General features: G+C 42.3%; 1 long non-coding RNA gene across 1 annotated transcript in view; it reads right to left on the bottom strand.

The window, feature by feature from the left end:
• Positions 1 to 2,634, bottom strand: part of LOC122464164 — a 43,390-nt gene extending 40,756 nt beyond the window's left edge. Inside the window, exon 1 of the long non-coding RNA XR_006288086.1 lies at positions 2,461 to 2,634. This is a non-coding gene — a long non-coding RNA (uncharacterized LOC122464164). The remainder of the gene's footprint in view (positions 1 to 2,460) is intronic.
• Positions 2,635 to 12,283: the final 9,649 nt, after the last annotated feature.

Here is a 12,283-nt window from a genome sequence, read left to right on the forward strand (position 1 = left end):
AGTCAAAACAAAGCATTAAATTTTTTGAAGAGCAGCAGCTACGGAAAATATAGACCTCTGAAAAGCCTGTTATTAGACACTGCCAAGAGGATTTCTGATCAGCAGTTCTGTTAATTTGGCAACCTGAACAAAACACCAGAGGTTTCAAGTTGATATGTAATGTAGGCTGAAGCTGGAGTTTCTTTGAGTCTTTCCTTTCAAGACTTGTCTCTCATGCGTAGGAGGCACAGGCTGGGGCATGAGACTTAGTGTCATCATGCATGATATATTGTCAGTACTGCCAAGTTTTCATGCACTGATCTCACAGATAAAGTAAAACTCCAGGAGTCTGATTCTCCTCTCATGGGGGGTAAATCAGGCATAACTTAATAGAAACCAATGGATTTATACAGGCATAAAACCAGTCTGAGATCATAATCAGACTCTTGACATATAATATAGAGCAGGGAGCTACAGTGCCCAAATTTGGTGCACCTTGGTCCCTCCTATTCTTTGCTTGTGGCACACAATGGTTTACTCTCCTGAGGGCTGTGATCCTTTTGTCTAATTCTGGTGGTTGGACTTGGTGTGGAGGAGGCTGGGTGGTGTTTAGTGATCTGTGATATACAGGAGGTCAGATGAGATGATCTAGTGGTTCCTTCTGGCCTTTGACTCGAACTACATTATTTCTAGGGTTGAGGACAAACCAAATTAGAAGTCGAAGACCCATGATATGAACAGCCCCAGGCTTTGGGGTGTTTGAAATTGGAACCTGGATCTTACTATCACAAATGGCCCAAGGGTCAAATTATCTAAAGCACGTAAGTAACTTAGGATCCTACATCCCTTTTACTTTCAATGGGAGGTATACTCCTAAGTCATGTAGGTGCTTTTGAAAAATTTACTCCCTTCAAAATTGGCAAAACCAGATTCTGCAGCTCCAAGCATAATTTAATTCTGGTACATTCAAGATCTGGAGCTGATTTTTTGTAGCTCAATCCTTTCTCATTATTCCCTCTACACTGATAGGATCTTCTCATGTCAAAATGGGCAGGGAGTTTACGGAGTGTGGGGGTTACCATATAAACCCATGGACATCAATCCCCAGGACACTGCTTTCAAACACAACAAACAAATACATACATAAGAGACAATGCCTGCAAACTAGTGAGTGCATTCATTCTTATAAGACCAGTTTTCAGGTAGGACATAACGGACCCAATTTTCTTGAGGGCTACAATATATTCACCGGTCCAGAGGCATTTGAGGTACTGGGGCCTAATTCTCCAACCTCAGGATACAAAATAGCTCCCATTTAAGTCAATGGGAGTCTGAGCAGGTTGTATTCTCCCTCTGCTCTGAAAAAAAGCAAATATACTCCATGTACAGTGAGCTCCTTTGAATTTGGCCCAGCATATTACTATTGCCCATTATAGATAAGTGTGATTTGGGCAGTCAGAAAGGGGGTCAAGATAGGACAAAGTTTGGGATCCTTTGCATTAGAGGGTGCTCTTTAGAATTAGTCTTTTTCTTCTTGTTTTTGAGATGTTATATTACATTTTTGCCAGACCCAGTCAGAGGTAGTTAGTGTGATACAGACAACAGCTCAGGAACATCGGTAACACAGGCAGAACAGAGTGAGCTTTTCAATAGTCACTGACAAGAAAAAGTGAAGAGACAGAGCAATTGCAGCAAGTACATTTTCAAGGTCAATTCTATGACAGGGAAGCAAAAGACAATAGACTTTGCGGTCTGGCAGCTGCTGGGTTGGACTCTGCCTGCTTTATGAGCTGGGACAAAAACATAGCGCTGCATATTATGCTTATGTTTCAGGTGGGTGAGTTTTGAGAGACTCTCCAATACGTTAACATGCCAAGTTCCCACAGCTGTGCTAGGTAGAGTTCAAGGTGATAGATACTTAGGACTTATCCATAAACAAAAGTTGTACAGCTTTAGCTGTACCAGTATAGTTAAAGCCGTACAACCTCCCTAACCTGGATGCAGCAATAGGAATATGAAGGTGCCTTATACCGGTATAGCTCTTCCAATGAGTATAAACAAGACACACACACATTCCCTCCGAAGTGAAATAGTCATACTAGTACAAAAACTGTGTGTAGGCCAGGCCTCAGAACTACTTACACTAGATATTTGGTTTACACAAGCCAGGTGCAAAAAAAAAAGACCCCTAGACATACAGCTGCTACACCATGCCCATGTGGGGGAGGGAGCTCATTTGGTTGAAAGTCACCCCACTGAACTTGCCTAGCTAAAAACTGGGGTAAGTCTGTCAGCATTTTTGCTCAGGTATTCTGGCATTTCAGGCAAACTTGAGCTCAGCCTGGATTCTCATGAAGCTCTGGGAATTGAAACACCTGGGGGATTTTTTGTTAGTTTTTTAACATAGCTGTGCAAGGGAGAACCTGTTACCTTGCTAGTGTAGAGTTTGTAACCCACCTTAGTTCCCCTCTGCTCAATTACCTTGAAATGGCTTCCACTTGCCTCAGTCCATTGAAAGTCTCCTGGTCAGTGGCACCAGCAGGGAGCAGTGGTACTCCAGCTTCTGAGGGATGGGAAAGGGAAAAGACTGTATCTCATTTTGCTAAATAGCACTCCCTTCTAGCCAATTAATGAGCCACACTGAAAGGCACTGAGGGGAAGTCCTGTGTAGTTGGTGGCCTCAATTGTGTAGACTCAAAGGGGGAGGGGGATACAAAGTGGAAGAGGAAGAAAACCATAGGAGTTGAATCCTGCTATATTAATGGCTGGAATGTAGAACACCCTGTAGTTCATAGGTTACCCAGTGCAGTCTGTGTTTGCTGGTATTATGAAAGGGAACTTTACCTGACTGATTTCCAGTTCCCTTTGCCTGGGTAAATGGAGAGTTTCAGCCATCAGTCTCTGTGTTTTTACCTTTCATTAAACCTACAATTACATAAATTCTTTAAAGACCCAGCCTATTTAGTCTTCCCTAAACTCAGATTCCTTTACCAGAGTTGCAGTCAACTTTTAATAATACAACCAGATTTATCTGAAATCCCTCCTCCACCCTATGTAATATCAACAAATTTTATTTAGTAGTATACATTGCAGTACTGGAAACAGAAGACTATGTCCTATTGTATTTGTGCTATATAATAAAGGTAGCATGATTCAGTGGACTGGGCAGTGGAGAAGGAATCTGTAAACCTAGGTTCTACTTCTGACTCTCTTGTGTTTGGCTGTTATCATCTGTCAGTGCCTCAGTTTCTCTTTCTGTAAAAGGGATTTAATGATACCTGCCTATGTATAGTAATTGCAGACCTATAGTTGACAAATGCTAAGTTTTCGTGATCATGGAACCTATCTGTCTTGCTCACGCTAGCAATGTGGAAGTCCACAAAATAAGAAGCACACGTCACCAAGATAAATTGCTAGCTAAAGAATTTACTCATTGTGATAAAAGCACCTATCCAACAATCTGTACACAAAGCCATAATTATACACACCACCTCCAATGGCTCAGTCTCCTTCTCCTGCAGGCCTGTTTAACACTCCTGCCCCTGAGAAAGCAGGTTAGCCTTGCTGCACATCCTGATGGTCATCAAACCCAGGATCCTGCAGACCAAGGGGAAAGTGAGGTCCAGAATCAAAGACCTTTCTTTGCGATCACTCTGCCAACTGCCTCCGCTCATTTAGACCAGGGGTTTTACACTTAAGAAACTTGGCTGAACACAACAATAGCTGTACTGTGTTCTCAAATCCAGGCATATAAATTAGTGCACTCAGATCCATATCTGTATGCTCAAATGTGTGCTTAGGAACTTAAGTGAAATATGAAAGTGGAAGAAAGATCTTGTGCTTAAGGTACTAGCCTGGGACTCAGGGATCCAGCTTCAGTTCCTAGGTCTACCAGATTTCAGAGTAACAGCCGTGTTAGTCTGTATTCGCAAAAAGAATAGGAGTTGGTTAGTCTCTAAGGTGCCACAAGTACTCCTTTTCTTTTTAGGTCTACCAGAGGCTTTCTATGTAACCTTGGTAAGTTACATGCTCTCTAGGTACTTCAGTTTCCCTCTGCAATGTGGGAACAACAGCACTATTCCACCTCACAGGGGTCTGGTGAGCATAAATACATAAATGACTGTTAGATGCTCAAATATTAAGCTGATAGGGGTCATACAAGCAGCTAGACAGATGTGCCTAACAAACAGCTGTTACCCTATTTTGTTTCCATTCACATACTGACTTGGGCACTTTTCCTTACAGCTAGAAAGCTATCGCATCTGCAGTCTCTCATGGCTTAACTTTTAATTAAGTTAAATGCTTAATAAACCCTAAGCACAAAGTTCATAAGACACAGTTCCTTCAGGAATGCTTATGGTGATAACCTGTAGGGTGAAGCTAAACTCGGTCCACTTATGAAATCTTCCCATCACTTTTCTGTTTTTATTTATCTTTGCTTGCTTCCCACAAAGCATTTTATATGGTAACTGGGTCACTAAAAGAAGTAGGACTAATAGGTCCTGTGGTTTATTTTGGGAGACTCAGTCAACAATCTGGAGGCTGTGCAGTAGTGTAAATTCCCCCTCCCCACATAATTTTCCAATATTTGAACACTTTTTTCAGCATCAGCTCTTGAAATAAGTTTGGAAGTCTGGAAGTCAATAGATCCCCAATTGCCAGAGGGTTGTGAGGACATCCTGGTGAATTTGAGGTTAATTTTTATATGAACAACATGAGACAGTTTTCTGGCTCTTCTTAAAGTTCTCAACTGCCTCCCAAAGGTTGACTCAATTCTCCATTCTTTGCCCCACCCATTGCTTTGTGATGTAGCATCAGTACATGATGAATTGCAGCTGTGTGGCACAACATTGCACAAACATGCAGGAGCTGACCACTACAGAACTACTTTGGGCCTGTGATGGAAGGATAGAAAGGGATTGGAGTTAAGGAACAGTTTCTCTGCTTATTGGACTGCACCCAGAAGGTTGTAAGACTCACTTTTCAAGAAAAACTTCCCCAATAACTAAGGTTTTCCTGGGATACTAAAGAGGAAAGCAGAAAGAAAGAAAGAAAAAAAGGACTGAGAAAAGCAAATTTATAAAGATCTGTTATGCTCTGTGTGATGACTGTTTTTACTTTGTATAATTACAGTAGCATGATCCTGCCGACCACTAATTCATGCCACTACATGACTGAATTACTTTATTATTCCTTAGGTTTGTACTTAATACATCTGTTCAGAAAACAGATAAATTAATTACACTGTGATTACAACAAAGTTATCATGCACTTTTTGTGGAGGTTGCATGTATCCGAAAATAAAGCTACAAAGTAATTAGTGTAAACTGCAGTGTATTTGAATGTACCTGGATTCCAAAAATACATATATTAATTACCAAACTCTTGGATTAGGTGCAAGTAGTTTGATTTTTAAGCATAAAACTTTTCAGGAAGTTTAATATAAGGATTGTTACAATGCAGTGATTTAAGTATTTCAGGTCTTGTCTCCATTTAAAACTCAACAGTGGCACAGCTGTGTTGCTGTCGCGTTTCAGTGTAGATACTACCTACACCAATGCGGAGAGGGGGTTCTCCTGTCAGCTTAGGTAACCCACCTCCCCAAGAGGAGGTAGCTAGGTCAACAGAAGAATTCTTCGTTTGACCTAGCACTGTCTACACTGGGGGACGTAGGTCAGCTTAACAACACCACTCAGGGGGGTGTGGATTTTTCACACCCCTGAGCAACATAGTTAAACTGACCTAATTTTCTAGTGTAGACCAGGCCTCAGTCATATAGTTTCAATTCCAAGTACATGAATTAGGGGATATTTGGGATATGGAACAGTGTCATCACAGCATAATTACAATGCAACTGCAATGTAATTAGGGTGTACTTACAGTCACTGTATTATACAGTGTAAAAACCTACACACACAGTATTCACTTAATAAATACTGCACCCTGTCAGGCGGCCTTCCTTTTCACCAGGGCAGAAGCAGCAAAATCAGACTAAGCCTGTCTTTGAAGGGTCCCTCATTGGTGAGGAAAGTGCAAGAACTCTGAGAAAAGATATACATGGTATCACTTCATTCACTGACACTTTTCTTCCAGTTAAATGAACAAAGTAAGTTAATTAAGCTTGGTAGTGCTGTCTTAATGGAAGATTGTGCTGCCTAATTCTCCAGGCTGCATTGCCAGTGTTTGACTAGAACACGCAAAGGTTTTCAGGAGCTTACTTTTCTGAAAATGCTCTGGTGTGTTTGCCCTTCAACTTTTCACCCATACAGAGCACTCCCTCAATCAGGCAACTGCTAATCAGGTTTCTGGCTTGCCTAGCACAATGGTAAACATTGACCTTTGAGTAACTTCGCACTGCAGGTTTACGTTACACTCTCAGCTCCTTGCAGCTCAAGGAGAGGAACCTACGTCAAGAAGTAGTGGCTCTAATTACTGGGAATTTACTGCACTTACTTGGCGGTGTCCCAGGTAATGTGGGCAGTGATACAAAAGAGGCTGTGCTATGTAGTGGTTAGAGAGGGGATCATTAGAAAGCCTGGATTCCGTCCTCAGATCTACCACTGACTTGTGTGGCATTAGGCAAGTCACTTTACCTCTCTGCACCTTAGTTTCCTCATCTGTAAAACTGAAACAACACCACCAACACTTATTTGGTACAGTCGTAGTTGCTGAGGGAGAGGTTCGTGCCCATGAATGGCATGAGGTTGCTCTACTGACTTGTGATTCATGGTGCAGCCTGATCACTCTGATGGGCTGGAGAGGCAACTCTAGTGAATTTAGTGTTCATGACCAGGCTGTGGGCAGTCTTGCCTCATGGTCAAGAAGGCTGACCTAATGGTTGGAACAGAGGTGAGCAGGCCTAGTGGTCAGAGCCCAAATCAGGAGCCAGGTTTCCAAGTCCATTGAGTGAGACTGAGCTGGAACCAGAATTCAGGTGCCAGGAGTCAGAGCCAAGGTCAGAGACAAATACCAAGTCCCGGGAACAAACTAAGGCCAAGATCCAGGAATCAGTGGCAAAATATGTAGATAACTCAAAGTTATTAATGTTAGTCAAATCCAGAGAAGACTGTAAGGAACTTCAGAAGGACTTAACCAAGCTAGAGGAATGGGCAACGTGATGGCAGAGGAATTTCAATAAATTATCATTATTTATTATTTGCATTATCGTAGCATCCAGGAGCCCAAGTGATAGACTAGGTACTGTACAAACACAGAACAAAGAGAGAGCCCCTGCCACAAGGGTCTTACAATGCACAGTAATGGACATTGAAGAGGAAAATTTGAACTATTCATTCACCTTATATGGGTCTAAATTAGCTGTAGCAGCTGAGGAAAGGGACCTGGCTATCACTGTGGACAGCGCAATGAAGGGTTCCATTTAGAATGCATAAGGAAGCAGGTGGAGAATAATGCAGAAATTCTTACAATACCATTACTTAAATCAGTGGTGTAGCCTCACCATGAATACTGTGTGCATCTCAAAAAGGATATTGCAGAAATAGAAGGGATTTAGAGAAGGATGACAAGTGGATTAGGATGATGGAAAAGCTTTCATGAAGAGAGATTGAAAAGATTTGGACTTTATTTTAGAAAGGAAATAACAGGGGACATGATAAAAGCAAATAAAGTAATGAAAAGTCTAGACAAGGTGGGTTGTGAGTTTCTGTTCTCCCTATTTCACAACAAAGGAACATTCAACAAAACTGAAAGACAGCAAATTCAAAACTGATAAGAGGAAATACTTTTTCACTCAGTGCTCAATTAGACTGTGGAACTCACTGCCGCAGGATTTTTTTAGGCCACGGATATAGCAAGATTCAAAGAGGGATTGGACATTTATATGGGTAACAAGATTATCCAGAGTTTTAATTATTAATGCAAACAAGTAAATAGCCCCATGCTCCAGGGTTTAAGGCAATCTCTAACTATTAGGGGTCAGGATAAGAACATCATGAGGGCAGATTATCCCACATCTGCATACTGTGGGGTATCTTGCACCTTCCTCTGAAGCATCTGGTACTGGCCACTGTTGGAGACAGGATACTGAACTAGATGGAACTCAGGTTTGTTCTAGTATGGCAATTCCTGTGTTGCTAGATAAGCTACCTACAGACGAAAGAGAGGCTCCATAGCCCATTGACATTCTCTTGAGCCAACCCACTCTTCTGAACTTCAGAAATGTGGCATTTCTTCACAGTTCCTCACTTCAACAGGAAATTGTCCATCAGGCAAATCTTTAGAATGCCTTCATCCCAACGAAGCTGCTTCAGATTCCCCCTTCTAACCATAAACAGCATCTAGCTGGAGCATACCAGCTATGCAGAAGGAAGTAAATAGGTCAGATGTCCAGGTGGTACCACCATAATTAAATCTTCTCTGTCCAGTGACATATAATTTAATTCCACTCCATCTGATTGGGGGAATTTTTGTCTAATGAATAGGCTGCTCTATTTTCATTTCTTTCAGTGCCTTTTAAGGCCTGGAATCAAAACTACATTGAGTTTATTTAACACCCTCTCCCCATCATTCTGGTATTGGACAGGAGGATATTCTGTAGTCCATGGGCTCTCAACCTGGAGGCCACAACCTGGTTTGAAGGGTTGGGACTGTCCTCCCTTTCATTATAGAAAAGGGATCCCCAAACCTTTTGCTCTTGTAGCATGGGGAAGGGGGAAAAGAGTTCAGGAGAGTTGGCAGTTTTTTAAAGAAACTGTATTAAACTCACAGGAACAAACTATCCCAACACAAAAATACCACTGAATGCATCCGATGAAGTGAGCTGTAGCTCACGAAAGCTTATGCTCAAATAAATTGGTTAGTCTCTAAGGTGCCACTAGTACTTTCTTCTTGCGAATACAGACTAACACGGCTGCTACTCTGAAACCTATCCCAACACAGAGGAAAGATAGGAAGTATGGTAAGAGATCACCCTGGCTTAACCAGGAGATCTTCAACAATCTGAAACTCAAAAAAGAGTCATGTAGAAAGTGGAAACTAGGTCAAATTATGAAAGATGAATACAGAAAAACAACACAAGCATGTAGCGACAAAGTTAAAAGGCCAAGGCACAAAATTAAGATTAAACTAGCTAGGAACATAAAGGGTAAAAGAAAACATTTTACAAATACATTAGAAACAAGAGAAAGACCAAGGACAGAGTAGTCCCATTACTCAATGAGGAGTGAGAGACAATAACAGAAAATGCAGCAATAGCTGAAATGTTAAATGCCTTTTTGTATCAGTTTTCATCAAAAAGGTTAGCAGTGATTGGACGACTAACATAGTGAAAATCAGTGTAAATAGGGTAGGATCTGAAGCTAAAATAAGGATAGAACAAGTTTAGAATTACTTAAACAAGTTTTAGATGTCTTAGAATCATCAGGACTTGATGAAATACATCCTAGAATACTAAAGGAACTGGTTGAAAATGATCTCTGTGTCATTAGCAATTATCTTTGAGAACTTGTGGAGGACGGCAAAGATCCCAGAGGATTGGAAAAAGGCAAATATAGTTCATGACTATAAAAACAGGAGTAAGGACAACCCATGGAGTTATAGACCAGTCAGCTTAATTTTGGTATCTGGAAAGATAGTGGAGCAAATAATCAAAATCAATTTGTAAGTACCTTACAGTGGTGACCAACCTGAGCCTGAGAAGGAGCCAGAATGTACATTGCCAAAGAGCCACAGTAACACGTCAGCAGCCCCCCATCAGCTCCCCCACCCCATTTCCAGCTCCACCCACCCACCAGCAGCTCTGCTGATCAGCGCCTCCCCCGCCCTTCCCACACCTCCTGATCAGCTGTTTCTTGGTGCGCAGGAGGCTCTGGGGGGGAGGAGCGAGGACACAGCAGGCTCATGGGAGGTGGCAGGAAGGGGTGGGGTGGGGGCAGGGCCTGTGGCAGAGCCAGGGGTTGAGCAGTGAGCACCCCCTGGCACATTGGAAAGCTGGCGCCTGTAGCTCCAGCCCCGGAGTCGGTGCCTATACAAGGAGCCGCATATTAACCTCTGAAGAGCCGCTTGTGGCTCCGGAACCACAGGTTGGCCACCCCTGACCTAGAAGATGATAAGGTGATAAGTAATTGTCCAACAAGGATTTGTCAAGAACAGTTCATGTCAAACCCAGCTAATGTCCTTTTTTGACAGGGTAACAAGCCTTGTGGATGGGGGGAAGCAGTAGATATGATCTATTTCAACTTTAGTAAGGCTTTTGATATTGTCTTACATGACCTTCTCATAAGCAAACTAGGGAAATATATCCTAGAGATGAACCTGTTATAAGAAGGGTACACAATTGATTGGAAAACATACTCAGAGAGTAATGATCAATGTTCACAGTCATGCTGGAAGGGCATATGGAGTGGGGTCCCACAGGGATCTGTCTTGGGTCCGGTTCTATTCAATATCTTCCTAAATGATTTGGATAATGGTGTAGAGAGTACACTTATAAAGTCTATAGATGATACCAAGCTGGAAGGGGTTGCAAACACTCTGGAGGAAAGGATTAGAATTCAAAGTTATCTTGACACGCTGGAGAAATGGTCTGAAACACATAGGATGAAATTCAATAAGGAAAAATGCAAAATAGTACACTTAGGAAGGAATAATTAATTGCACAAATATGAAATGGGAAATGACTGCCTAGGAGGGAGTACTGCAGAAAACGACATGGGGGTTACAGTGGATCACAAACTAAATATGAGTCAACAATGTAATATTGGTGCAAAAAAAGCAAACATAATTATGGGATATATTAGCAGGAGTATTGTAAGCAAGACATGAGAAGTAATTGTTCCACTCTACTCAGCACTGATAAGGCCTCAACAGGAATACTGTGTCCAGCTCTGGGCAGCATACTTTAGGAAAGATGTGAACAAACTGAACAAAAATTATTAAAGGTCAAAAAAACATGACTTATGGGGAAAGATTGAAAAAAATAGGTTTGTTTAGTCTAGAGAAGAGAAGATTGATAGTGTAGGGACATGATAACAGTTTTCAAGTACTGTACGTAAAAGGCTGTTATAAAAATAAGGGTGATAAATTGTTCTCCTAATACACTGAGGACAGGACAAGAAGTAATGAGCTTAATTTGCAGCAAGGAAAATTTAGGTTAGCTATTAGGAAAAACTTCCTAACTATAAGGATAATTAAGCACTGGTACAAATTACCTGGGGAAGTTGTGAAATCTCCATCATTGGAGGCTTTTAAGAGGAGGTTAGACAAACACCTATTAGGTGGTCTAGATCAGTGGTGGGTAACCTGCGACCCGCGGGCCTCATGCTGCCCAACAGGGTAATCCACTGGTGGGCTGCCAGACAGTTTGTTTACATTTGCACGGCCGCCTGCAGCTCCCAGTGGCCACGGTTCGCCGTTCCCAGCCAATGGGAGCTGCAGGAAACAGTGAGGGCCACAGGGATGTGCTGGCCACCACTCCCTGCAGCTCCCATTGTTTGGGAACAGTGAACCGCAGCCACTGGGAGCTGCGGGCGGCCGTGCAAATGTAAACAAACTGTCTGGTGGCCCGCCAGTGGATTACCCTGACAGGCCACAGGTTGCCCACTACTGGTCTAGATAATACTTAGTCTTGCCTCAGTGCAGAGGACTGGACTAGATGACCTATTAAGGTCCCTTGCAGTCCTACATTTCTATGATTCTATGAGGTCAAGATATGGAAAAGATTGAGAATCGCTGCTATATTTAATCAGCGCCATGTGAGAGAAAAGAGGTGTAGGACTAGATCCTCAGTTGGGGGAAATCAATTTAACTCTCCTGACTTTAGTTGAGCTACACTGATTTATACCAGCTGAGGAACTGGCCCAATTCTTTTGATTACTGCTGCACCCAGAAACTAACCAAAACACTCCTGTTAGATGCAGTACCACATATGATGATGTTTAGGGTTACCCTGTTCCAGAAACAGGTAGTGTCCACTCACAACATCATTTTGCACATTCCTTGGGCTGAAGTTCCCCATCTTCTTTTTTCCATGTTCCATTTTTTAGCCACAGTCAACCCAAGACCTCCTGTTTTAAACACAAGAGGGGACAGCTGGGCAGCCTGGTACTCTTGTAGGAAATCCATAGTCATGCATCTGCAGATACCACCCACGCATGGGCACAAGGACCTTCTCTTTCCAAAGGACAGAGCTTAGACATTTGAGCTAAAGCTGAATTGCCTTAAATGTACTTAGATCCTTTTGCAGTCCCTGGTACCATCACAAACTCTTGAGTCTTCAGCTGCTTTGATTCTCTTCAGTAGAGGGCAGTCATGTTCATCATACCAGCTGCTACATTACACCACATTT

This window comes from Chelonia mydas, chromosome 1 (genome assembly GCF_015237465.2).
Source record: "Chelonia mydas isolate rCheMyd1 chromosome 1, rCheMyd1.pri.v2, whole genome shotgun sequence".
NCBI classification, from domain to species: domain Eukaryota; kingdom Metazoa; phylum Chordata; order Testudines; family Cheloniidae; genus Chelonia; species Chelonia mydas.